Genomic DNA, 13657 nt, shown 5'->3' on the forward strand with positions numbered 1-13657 from the left:
TACTAATTTCCGATCAATGATTTTCCTTGATAATTACCGACTTTCGCTGGTTTGTGGCTACAATGATACAGAATAACTAAATTTATCGATTAGAATTAAAATTAGCCATATTCGCTAATAATGATATTCGGTAAAAAACCCCAAAAAATAGCTGTGATTTACTCACCTAAAAAATTCGTACAAATTTAAGATGATTGGCAAGATTTTTTGATGTATGATATTTCAATTTGATTTTCTCCAAAGACATTTGTTCTCTTTTTTCTATCGAAAAATTTGTCACAATCAATCAATAAAAATGATGTTATCAATAAGAAAAACTATAGCTCCCCAAATACTATTGTAGAGAAATTTGGATTATTTCGAAAAAAAACTATTATGATTTGTTTATATTGATTTTTTTTAAATAAATTTTAATTCAATTGTCCGAATTATTATGCCACTTTTTTCTCCTGTGAGATTGGTGTGCAAATAATTGATGGCGTTTTCATAGCGACCAAATATTCAAAAAAATTTTTTTGTTATAGCTTAATTAGTCTAGGATCAAGGGGTCGTATTTGTCAGACATTTCAGAATGATTCAAAAATTCAGTTTTTCAAGAACTGATAAATATTTCGCGTAAATTTAAAACAGTCTGATAAAAAATGGTAAGTATGTTTTAACACCAAAAGATTGGGTAGGTACTCGCAAAAATCGTCTCAGTTGGAAGAATATTTAGTTGCTCTCAGTACCTAATTAATTTAAAATCAAACTTTACTCAGAATAAAAAAAACTTTTAACAAAAAGAAAACCGACTTCAAAAGAAAAACTTTTCCAAAATAAATTAATATGCACTAAAATGTAAAAAAATAACGATAACATGTAATAACATTTAATGTAGTTAAAATTTTTGTTATTTTTGGAGTCGGTGTCAGCCAAGGAAACAACTCTGACAGAACAGTTTGCTACATTAGCTTGGCTGAAACCGACTCCAAAAATAAGCATAATTTTAACTACATTATATTATCGTTATTTTTTTACTTTTTAGTGCATATTAATTTATTTTGGAAAATTTTTTCTTTTGAAGTCGGTTTTGTTTTTGTTTAAAGTTTTTTTATTTATTTTGTGATTTTTGGTGAATCTGAAGCACACTAACTAATTTGTCACTAAAAAAAGAATCATCGAAATCGGTTGGCTTGATATTAAGTTATTCTTCCTCTTGTCGTGAATACTTAATGCAAATTTAAGACTTTTATGGTTTTTTCATGGATGCCGTTATCACACCTGGACCAAACTGAAATGAGACCACACGGTAAGCACCAGCTTTCAAACAGATAGAGTCATCAAAATCGGTTCTCCCAGTCACAAGATCTGAGGTAACACACATAAAAAAAAATACATTCGAATTGATAACCTCCTCCGTTTTTGTTTGAAGTCGGTTAAAACTTGGAATGTATTTATGAGTGAGTGAGTGTCTACAGCCATCTCTAGACATTACATGGTATGAATCTTTATGCAATTTTTATAACAACTTTGTAATCTGTATTGCATAAACTATTAGGAAAAGGATATTAAAAATTAAGAAATAAAATGTGATAAAAAATATATTTTTTTTAAAATTATGCACAAATCTACTAAAAAATAAAGTGTTGTTATTGAATAAGCTCAACAAAATTAAGGGTTGAGATCGAAAATGTTAAAAAATTCTAACTTCTTTTTATTTCCAGGCAATACAAGTACAATTGAAATGGGAGAAAACTTGATAAGTAGATTTCTACTATAACTATAATGGTGTGCTCAATTTCATGGAAATTCGATGTTTTTTCAGAAAAAGTGGGGAGAAAAAATCTAGTCTGATAACATCTCGAAATTCTGTACAAATTTTCATTCACGTAGATCCGATTTTTCTAAAGAAAACCCATGCGATCACGTTTCGGATAAACCATAGCGAAAAAAGAAAATTTGTTTGACTTGAAACAAAGGACATTTGACCTTTAGTTATGTTATTATAATATGTTCGTTTGAATTACGCCTAATTTTAAATTTATTAAGGCCATGTGTGTGTATATAATTATTCTAAAAATATCAACAGTTTATATATATTTTTTTGGGGATCTATTTCGTTTCACAGCCACTACCAAGTCCGTGGACAGGAATCATTCAAGGAGAGGGGGGGGGGGGAATGTGTTCAAAGTTTTATTCATCATATTAGGTCATAAACTCAATAAAAACAAGAAACTGTTTTTTGATGTCAAAATTTGGTATTTAGTCACTATTATACCATGTATATGAAATATACCAAGGCATACTAAGTTGAGTCCCAAGTTTGTAACGCTTAAAAATATTGATACTATGATCAAAATTTTGGTATAGGTGTTCATAAAATCACCAAATTAGTCCATTTCCGGTTGTTTGTCTGCCTGACTGTTGTCTGTCATCTGTCGTCTGTCCATCTGTCATCACGATTACTTAAAAGCGAAAAGAGATATCAAGATTTTTATAGCGTGCTTAGGACGTAAAAAGTGAGGTCGAGTTTGTGAATGAGCAACATAGGTCAATTGAGTCTTGGGTCCGTAGGACCCATTTTGTAAACCGTTAGAGATAGAACAAAAGTTTAAATGTAAAAAATGTTCCTTATAAACAACTTTTGTTTGAAAATTTTTTTCCGTAAACATCACTGTTTACCCGCGAGAGCGCCAATTATGCGCAAATTGTATAGTGAATATCAGTTATATATGTGTGACATGCATGTATGTGTAAGGTGGCAGAGTAATCAACACTGTCTATACATTGTATTTAAACAATTAACTCAGTCAATTGTTTGTTTTAATTTGTTTTTATTTTAGTTAATTCTCTGAGTTACAGAAAAAACTTTTCCAAAGCTGTGTGCGCATCGATCTCTACATCGCGATGAATATTGTGCTAGGCTAAACTGTTTAGCCGATCTACAAGCATTGCCAATCTAGGGAATTTTTTAGGACGACGCAAAGTTGAAAAAGAACGTTCATTAGTCGCTGTTGTAACATGTAAATCTGCTAGAACACGAAGTATTTGGTAGACATTTCGAAACGCAACTTCATTGCAAATATCGATCGCTTTGAGTTAATTTTTGATGTCTTGCTTGGTAATGCGTTTTCACCAAAGTTTAACTTCGTTGACCCAAAAGTCACGAAAATCATCGTACATCAAAAAAATTTTTCATTTTATTATGATAGGTACAAGCAAAATTTGATAAAAAATGGCGATTATTCAAAAATCGATACAGTAAATGTGTCAGAAACAAATCGATAGGTATGAAGATTGTGATCCGGAAATAATATTCAACTGAATCAGTCTGTACATTCGAGGGTTGAGTCTTGATGTGAGCCTTGGCTTCCACAATTCCATGTCGCATTCATCACAGATTTTGCTCACGGTTTTGAACATTTCGCTGAAGTCTTCTCCAGCATTTCCTCTTCTTTCAATCAAAATCTACTCCCCAGCTTCAGTCAGTTCGTTAGTCTCGCCAAGATTCTAGTTTTCTGTCTGAAGTATCTTGAACAACTGAATAGTCAGTGGAAATGCATTTCATAAATGACACATTTACAGGACTATATTGTTAGTTCAAATTTATGTGGAGACATTGTCAATGGGAAGGGGACCCCTAAATCCCCTCCCAAGCTCACGGACCTGGTAACTACACAACCAATTAACAAAGACTTCATACATTCTCTATTATTACCTACTGAGAGGAAATTAAAAATGTTCCAATATACAGTCTTAGAAATGTTTAAAACTTTTAAGTCCGTTAAATATCAAGAAGGTTGAAAGGAAGAAAATTGAGCTTTAGCCGTGATTCGAGTGTCAAAGTTATGGAAATCGAGTTTTTCGATTTTTGTTTGTGAATGATTTTTGTTTGTTACCCTTAGAGCAAGTTGTGGGTTTAAGATGTTAAATATGGGGAACGAAGGCTGTTGATTGATTCATAAACGTTAGACCATTAGAAAAATTGACCCTATCACTTTTTTGGGGATTGATTTGCAATCACATCTTTTCATATAAAATTTATATGGATAATCTTTTTCCATTTTCGAGATATTGTACTCCTTGGTAAAGTTTTTCTTATTATAGCGACCAAAAAGAATTTCGATTGATATTCTACCTAAAAAAATGATAGGCAATTATTGGGACTCTCGACAGAAGTGGTAACTTAAAACTTTGGTGTAACTGTGTTTTTTTTTTTTTTTTTTTTTTTTTTTTCCTTTATAATTAAAATTTCATAATTTGTAACTTGAAAATATTAACTAGAGTATACAAAATTATTATAAATAATTAAAAAAATATTTGGACTGTTATGGGTTTCGAACGCAGGTTTTTTATTTGGCAGGCCATCAACGATACCACTGACCTACTTAGGGTTTATTTAGTTTCGTGATGATAGCGTGATGGCCGCGCGAGTTCAATGCTTTTTTACCATTCCAAAAAGTTCCAAACCTTCTAAAGAAGTATTTACTGCTAAATTTAAAATTGTGTTTATGCGGATAAAATATACAGGAACTACTTGAATAGATCCATCAAAATAATGTTGGCCATTGGGAAGTCACTTGCACCAGTAGTCTGAACCAAACAGTATACAACAAATTGAAATTAAATGCCAAATAATATTAGTGTTTGGCATCGGTCCAGCTTCAAGACGTGTAGTGGTGAGCGCAATCGAATAAAACAAACTAAGAAAAATAAAATTGTTTAATTTCATTTTATACTGATTTAGTGAATAATTTTTCTTTGAAATTCTTTACAACATGATCATGTAGACTTGGAGATATTCACATAAAATTGCAAATCATTTGGTAATTTTTGTTTAACCATTTTCCTTTTGTTAATCACCGCGAAGATAAGCCATATTTTTCCAGTGTCTATATCTTTTTGGAGTTATGGCAGGCTTTTTCAAACCGCCAGAAAAAAAATAGCCTGTAGCAAATAAAATACTGCGCCTCTGATAGGTGCATTTTTAAATTATTCTTTGACTACGACCAACGTTGTATAAACACATTTTTCTTTTAATAATTACGTAATTTGATTTATGAACGGAGCACCATATACAGTAAAAAAAATGTAATTAATTTTTTTTTGTTTAAATTTTCTGGCTACGTCTCCAAGTCTAATCGTATCATGTGAGCAGTCTGCCAGTGTTTGTTTGTGTTTTTAATTCTATATAACGAAGAAAATAATCTACTGCGCACATTTAAATACGTTTGAGAATTTTCATAATATTTTTATTAAACATAAAAAATTTCGTTTCTTTTGAAAAAAATAGAACCAATTTCAATAAAATACACTATAACTATAACTTTTTCGAGGTACACACTTTGCAACCATTAGGGATTGGTTCTTTATGTTATCAAAAATAAAAATGTAAAAAATTTGCATAAAAATTTGCCCCAAAACGATCTTATCGAGCAGGTTTTTTAAAAAATTTTGAAAAAATGCTGTTTTTTGGTTTTTTTAGGAAAAATTATCAAAAAAACGATATGTTGCATATTTTTCGGTGATATTTTCTTCGATTAATACAGGTTGGTTATCGATCAAATATGCGAAATTTTAGCACTTTATACGAAATTAAAAATCGGAAAAACTGGCTTTAAAAATTACTATTCCTATTCACTATTCATTCTAATTCTAGCCCACATTTAAAAAAAAAAAAAAGTATTCAATTACTAAATCACTTCATATTTCGTGGACAAACTATGATAGTTTGTGGCGGCGTATTTATATATATATAGTTTAACTATCACATACAAAGAGGCAACCCCATCTATATACAAATACGCCGCCATTTTAACGTTTGGCTTCAGTTTTCATTGAAATAACAAAGTAGGGGCATGTTTTATAACTTATGAATGTGAAATAATTAAAGAAGAAGAGAAATTTATAAAATTATATTCGGTAATGGAACCCTAAACTCGCACTTAAAACATATCTATGAAGTTTCTGTTTTTTATTTAATAATTACGTTTTTAACCCCCGAATTAAAAAAAAGGATGTTATAAGTTTGACCGCTATGCGTGTGTCTGTCTGTGGCATCGTAGCGCCTAAACGGATGAATCGATTTTAATTTTTTTGGTTTCATTTGAAAGGTAATTTAACGGAAAGTGTTCTTAGCTATGTTTTAAGTGCGAGCTTAGAATTCCGTACTCGAAAAAACTAAAAAATTGGCGATGATCTTCAAAATCGATTCAGTTTGAAAAAGGCATTATGTATAATTTTAACATATAAATAATTACTATCGAAATGAATGGTCAAATAAACCTGGCTCAATTCATTTTGGAAAGTGAAATGGTAAAATAATTAAGTAGTTCAAAACAATAATTCAAGAAAACAAAGTCAACTCAAATATTTCAATTTTAATTAAAATATTTCCAAAAATTGGTCCCAAAAAATGAGTATCCTTTTCATCTCAGCTGATGTCCTTGAACATCACTTTGATATTGATTTATGAAGGAGTGTTATAAGTTTAAAGTGTTTATCTGTGCGTCTGTGTGTTTCTCAGTGGCATCGTAGCCCCTAAACGATCGAACCGACTTGATTGAGAACATTTTATAGCTAAGTTTCCAAAAATCGGTTTACAAGGAATAAAATAAATTTGTTGGGAGTTTTTTAAATTTTGTAAATTTCACTTGTTACCAGTAAATTTATTTCAATTGAGTAAAGTTTCGTATGATACCCCGATACTTGGTCTGTTAAAAAGGCCCGGGCCCGTACCTTTCTAAGATTACAAATATTGTAATTGATTGTCCTCCAATTTCAATATTTGTTAATCAACCAAACACGGCCCACAAAATATTATGATTGAAAATAAATGACTGATTAGATTAAACTACGAAAAAATCCTGTGCGTTTTGAAGTCTGTTAAAAAATATAAAGAATATATTTTGATACATTGCCAAAAAATTTCTTTTTACGCATGAATTTTTCGAATTCGAACAAAAAAAAAAGCGATAAATAAATTTATATATAATTATTTCCTTTCTAGTGTTTATTTTTGAACTGTTGTCATTGAATTTAGAACAAAGATCTACAAAATAAATATTTCGTGGAAATTTTTTTCAGGTACACTGTCCGATTTTTTTTTTGTTAATTACAAAACCACGTGTTTAAATTTAAACCTGGATGAAATCATGAAAAATTATAAATGATGAAATTAAAATTTTCAATTATGGGGGTGTTAAAATAATTTTTTGAACTTGAATTGTTTTCATTAATATATTTTGTACTTTGGTCATGGTTTTTCCCAAATGAAATTACTCAAACTTTTGCAATAATATATTTTCTTCGCATTACAAATATTTGGCTGAGCATGCATTCGAAAACTTTCTTTAGAAATGTAATAAAAAATAAAAAATTTAATTTGCCAAAATATCCTATCTTTTAAAGACTCCTGTTTTTGTGATATATTGGAGGATTTTTTACCATTTGCTCATTATGGCTAAATCCAAAATAAACAAGTGAAAATAACCAATTGACTGAGTTAATTGTTGAAATACCATGTGTAGACAGTATTGATTACTCTATCACATTATATATTCCCATATAATACATACTATGCGCCCTTAAATTTGCGCCCTCACGGGTAAACAATGATGTTTACGAAAAAATGTTTCAAACAAAAGTTGTTTAAGGAACATTTTACATTTAAATTTTTGTTCTATCTCTAACGGTTTAAAAGATGGGTCCTATGAACCCAAGACCCAATTGAACTATGTTGCTCCTTTACAAACTCGACCTCATTTTTTACGTCCTAAGTACGCTGTAAGAATTTCAGCTTGATTTCTTTTTTCGTTTTTGAGTTATCGAGTAACCGAAAATGGACTAATTAGTTGATTCTATGAACACCTATACCAAAATTTTGTTCGTAACGTCAATATTTTTAAGCGTTACAAACTTGGGACTAAACTTAGTATACCTTGATATATATTACATATATACATTGTATAAAATCTAATTATTTGTTGATCAAACAATGTTTCCCTTCCCCCAAAGGGAAGCTTATCCCCTTTTTTCCTGAATTAAGTGAAGTTAAGACAAAGTTGTCGAAAAAATCGTACCAATCAGTACAAAATAAGTTAGGTAATTTTGAAGGTATATAGGAAATTTTCTCGTAGTTTTATCTACTTTGCAAATTGATAGAAGGATACTTTCCCTTTAAGATAACAACGGAAGTTTTCTTGTAAGGAGGAAGGAAGTCTCAAAAGACTTTTTTAGTTCATTTGGCTAATTTGATATTTTACTTTCTATTTTTCGAATCTAATTATATGAAATAGAATCTTGAATCTATAAGTTTCGATCTTTAAAGGAAAAATTTTGATATAGTAAACAAAAAAGAAGCAGATTCTTTTACAAGGAAAATATTATTCCAAACGTTTCAGTTCTCTAAGTTTAATTGAGTTAAATTAAGTTCGAGCTTACATCGAAACATAGAAGTCTATGAAAGTCAAATATGACAGTTTATTGAAGATTTCCGAGCTCTTTAGTAAGAAAATGACAATTTTCTGCATTGTTTGAATTTTTGAATGAATTTTTCGATTTGTTCACTTCCAAATTTCTCCCATTTTAATCAGCAGTAAAATTCTTTTTGGCTTTCTCGGCAACAGAAACAATAAAATTAGACATTCAAATATCTATGTCGTCACCTCTGTCTTTTAGTCAGTTCTCTAAGTTTAATTAAGTTAAATTAAGATTCATCTTACATCGAAACATGGAATCCTATGAAAGTCAAATACAACCATTTATTGAAGTTTTCCGAGTGTTTCAGTAAGAAAATATGACAATTTTCCGCATTTTAGAAGTTTTCGCCGATAGAAAATAAGACAGAGAGAATGAAATACCTTGAGCGCGTAGAAAATAAGGTCAATGATTGCCGAGTAAGATTAAAGGATCGAAAAATGAATTTTTCGGTTTTTTCACTTCCAAATTTCTACCCATTTTAATCAGTAGTGAAATTCTTTTTAGTTTTCTCGGAGACAGTAACAATAGAATTAGACATTGAAATGTGTCATCTCTTTTAAACTGTCTTTTAGTAGAGATTCTTTCGACTAAACCATGACTCAAAAAATGTTGAAGAAAGTATAACATCAATCGTCTTTTGAAAATATTATATTAATCTCATAAACACTTTGTTGACTTACGATTTCGACCGACGTTAGACAGTTTGTCGTCGGCGTCATTGGAAAGTTTTTAAGACGTTTTATTATTCAGTATATATTTATAAAAAAGAGGTTGCTAATTTTAAAATGAACTCTGTTCAAAACTTTGCACCTAATTTTATTTATTATTTTAAATTAAAATAAAAAAAGTACAGCATCTTAAGAGTCATTAAAATTTTAAAAAAATATCATTTTTAATATAGGTTTAGGGTTTTACATTCAGAGTGTCCGAAAAAAAAAGTTTTCTTTATTTGAAAAAGTATTTCATACTATTTTGTGTTATTTATGATAACAGGCAAATGGTAAGCGCAGCTTCTCTGTACAGCGCAATATAAATAACTAGCTCGAACCGTGGGTGGCTAAAATCAACAAACAACAAATTTCGTAGAAAAGTCGGGAAAAAATCAAAAGTACTTAAATAAATATTAGGAGAACATGTATTAAAAATGGCAATAAGGTTCGGTAGTGAAAAATAAATTATGAAATTTGAAAAAAGTTAAAATTTATGTAAAAATATTCTAATTTCGAATCATAAAAACACATTTTTCTTTTATTAAAATTTAAAATCATAATTTTTAAACTGTGTAACACGTGACCTAAAACGCGGGCAAGCCTTGATGTGATGTCATATCGGTATGAACCATAGACCATCAGTTAGTTTAGTGTAAACAGCTGGGTATAATATATCCATAGGTAATAAATATTTATATTTATTATAATTAGTTGTCTATGAATATATCTGTCAAACTTATTTGTGTTATTTCGTATAATGATACCGATAATACGTCACCAAATTAGATGCCCGAGTTTTTGACAGTTTAAAAAAGGTTTAAAATTTTATTTGAGTTTTTGGCAAGAAAGCGTGTGTATTTTTCCGAAATAAATTTTTTGTGGCTTTTTATTAGCAAAATCAACATTTTAAAGTTACTTTTTCAAATAAAGTAGAATACCCTTATTATATGTCTAGAATATTAGGAGAGCATCTTTAAAAACTAAAATGTTTGCTTAATAAACTTATTATTTAAATTTATGACATTTTTAGACTGTGAGTATATTTTTCGTCAAACCTAGAAATAATAAGCTTGAAAATGAGGGGTTAATGATGGAATTTGATAATGGAATAAGGAAGATAAGGGTAGGAAAGAAAAAAAAACTTGCTAGAGTAGCAAATATATAAGATTTCAAAGATATATCATTGTCAAGTTTAAAGTTAGTGCACTCTAAATGGAAAACTCTATCCTAAATCCAATTTTTGTATTTACTATGACAAATTTACTCATTAAATTTTTTTTTGTTTTTATTCTAAATACTTTTTCTAAATTAAATAGAGTGTACTTTATATACTTATAGTGGAGAGCCGTTAGATTTTTAAAAATGATAACGGGAATCCATAGAAGAATGAATTCTAAGCAAAAAAAGTCATTTAAGTATATTTCGAAAAGTCAATACTTTTCGAGCTGTTGGCGATTGAAATTCGGAGTATTTAACGTCAAATAACTGACAAATTTGAAGTTTTTTGAAGAAAGTAGATGGTACACTTTTTAAAGTACTACGAAAAACCATTAAAATGGAAAAGTTTCAAGTCATTTTTTTATACCTTTCTTTTTATGTTATATTCAGCACAAAAACTGATGAATTTCCCACGGGAACTAAAATTTATGCTTGCCGCTTTTCAATTAACTTTATTTAGGTACTGGCAACATGCTCAAAAAGTTCTAACAATTTCGGATATAAATTTTTATAAATATTGCAATTTAAATGCAAAAAAATTTTTTCGAAAAAAACAAAAAAAATTTTATATCGTTAGATAACTCGAAAACAAATAAATTTAGAGAAAAAAGTTTAGGAGGTTAAATATTTTTCTGAAAAAAGCTAAATTTTTCCCTCAAAACTTTTTTCTGTAACTTTATTATTTATCGAGTTATCTAACGAAAAAGAAATTTTTTTTTTGAAATTTCGAACAATTTTTTTGCATTTAAATTGCAATATTTCAAAAAAATATATATCTGAAACTGCTAGAACTTTTTGAGCATGTTGCCAGTATCTAAATAAAGTTAATTGGAATGCGTTTAGTTCCAGTTGTAAGTTCATCAGTTTTTGTAATAAATAAAACATAAAAAGAAAGATCTGAAAAACTTTGTTTACATTATAACTCCAATTTTCATGCATTTTATAGTATTTTAAAGAGTGTATGATAAATTTTTTTCAAAAAACTTCAAATTTGCCAGTTATTTGATGTTAAATATTCCGAATTTCAAGCGCCAACAACTCGGAAAGTATTGACTTTTCGAAATATACTTAAATGACTTTTTTTGCTTAGAATTCATCCTTCTATCGATTGGGTAAAATTTTTGCTTTTAAATTCTTTAAGTAAGCTTTAAACAATGCAGTCGAACAGTTTTTATAAAGATTCATTGACTATCCTTGGATGTCGAGTTTTTAACATATTTATACCTTACGGATCTCTGTTATTACTCTATTTTAAAAATCTATTTGAATTCAATTTTTGTTTCTAAAAATAATGGAAATTCTTCAATAATTCTTTTTCTGCACCTGAATTTCAAACATTACCGTCAATTAAACGAAGAAATAAATATTTTTGGCAATATATTCGTTGAATTTTATTGATAATAAATTCTTATGAAAATTTGTTGGAAAAACCCAAATTATATTTATATTAGTTTTTCTCTCCTAACCGCACATAAACTGTCCCACATTTCTTTAAATACACCACTAATAATTCTGAAATTTTAATAATTTTCATAGTTCGAATTGGGCTAATCATTTTAGAAATCTAATTTTGAAAAGGGAAATTATAGTCTGCGTATAGAAATTCTTGTGTCCAAAATGGACAAAATGATAATTGGGATTTTGAACCGAATTTCTCTTGGACAAAAATGTAAAGATCATATACAAGTTTTATAACAAAACTGTTTTCATTTTTGATTTTTTCATGATAGTTTTAAAGTTACATACAGTTTTAAAAGAACTTTTCAAAAGAGAAACGAAAACACCTGACAAAAAAAATTTTCGTAAAACATCGTTGTGACGTAATAATGTTAAGTGAATAGTATTGACTGTATACAATTATTAATTAACATTATGACGTTACGCGATCTTTTACGAACATTTTTTTGTCGGACGTTTTCGTTTCTCTTTTGAAAAGTTCTTTTAAAATTGTCTGTAACTTTAAAATTATCATGAAAAAAATAAAAAATAAAAACAGTTTTGTTATATATAATCTTACCATTTTTCTCAAAAAAAAAAAAAAATTTTTCCAATTTTATTTTGCGTAATAACTTTTTCTAAAATAATAAAATAACAGCGTTATTTAACATTTTTTATACGCTTAATACGCAAATAATAAGACAAAAAATTAAAAACAAACTAATTTATTCTGTACAAAATTTAGTTACTTTTCGCTAAAACGTAAATTCGCCCACTTTTATAACTCGCTTAAAAGCTTAAATATTCCCTGAAAATATATGATAAATTGTAATTATTTTTTTTTACGTTTAAAATAAATACCTAAAATAAACGTTTAAATCCTTGAAATTTATTATAAATTTTTCAATCGTTTGTTCCTGTATAAAAACAAAAACATTGGACACTCAAAAAAATGTCGCTTGTATCAATAATAAACGGTTTTTCTCAAGAAAAAAAATGCGTTATTTTTGATGGAATAATACACGAGCCAAGCGCAAGCATTTTGTAGAAACACGTGGCAATTTTTAAGTTTGTTTATATTATAAATTAGACGATCCGTAGATAAAAATTCAACAAAAATAATGAAATAATTTCCAGTTTTGTTAAATTTTTTAAAAACATTTTTTCGTAAAAACTAAGGAAAAATTTTGATTATTTTTTTTGTGAAAAACTCAATTTTGAACCAAAATAACGAAATTCGGATTTATTTTAGCATATAAATTTGAGCTGGCTGTTTTAAAATTGAGCTTTGTGAAGCTGACGCCCTTGGAATCATAATTCAGAATAGATTTTAGCCTGTGAAAGCTAAAGTTTTCATGAAAATAAGAGAAACCAATTTTAATCCGAATTTTCAATGATATTTTCTCTTTATCTATACCCTTCTGCTGAGAACTCTCTGCTGAAAGCAAAGATATCTTTCTGTGTTGAAAGCAAATTAAAGTATGCAAAGCTCTTACGAGTTTAGAAACAGCGCAAACAGCCATTTCTCAGCCAGGATTATTCCCAAGATGAGTGGGGTCAAAGTTTCGTTCTCAAATATTCTAAATCTTACTCTTTGTAGGCTTCTACAGATGCAAATGACATGGATAGAGTTTTCAATGACGTCCATACATGCTGTGCATTTGAGATCCTCTGAGATCCCCAAATTATGAAATTATGACTATCCTTCTCAACTGTATCCTGATCAGTTTCAACAGTGTAAGCCGTCCCAGAAATCCGAGTAATGATTGGCTTTCGTTACAACTTTCTGATTTGTTAAATTACAGAGAAATCTGATATAAAAATGGTAACCG

This window comes from Chrysoperla carnea, chromosome 2 (genome assembly GCF_905475395.1).
Source record: "Chrysoperla carnea chromosome 2, inChrCarn1.1, whole genome shotgun sequence".
Classification (NCBI taxonomy): Eukaryota; Metazoa; Arthropoda; class Insecta; order Neuroptera; family Chrysopidae; genus Chrysoperla; species Chrysoperla carnea.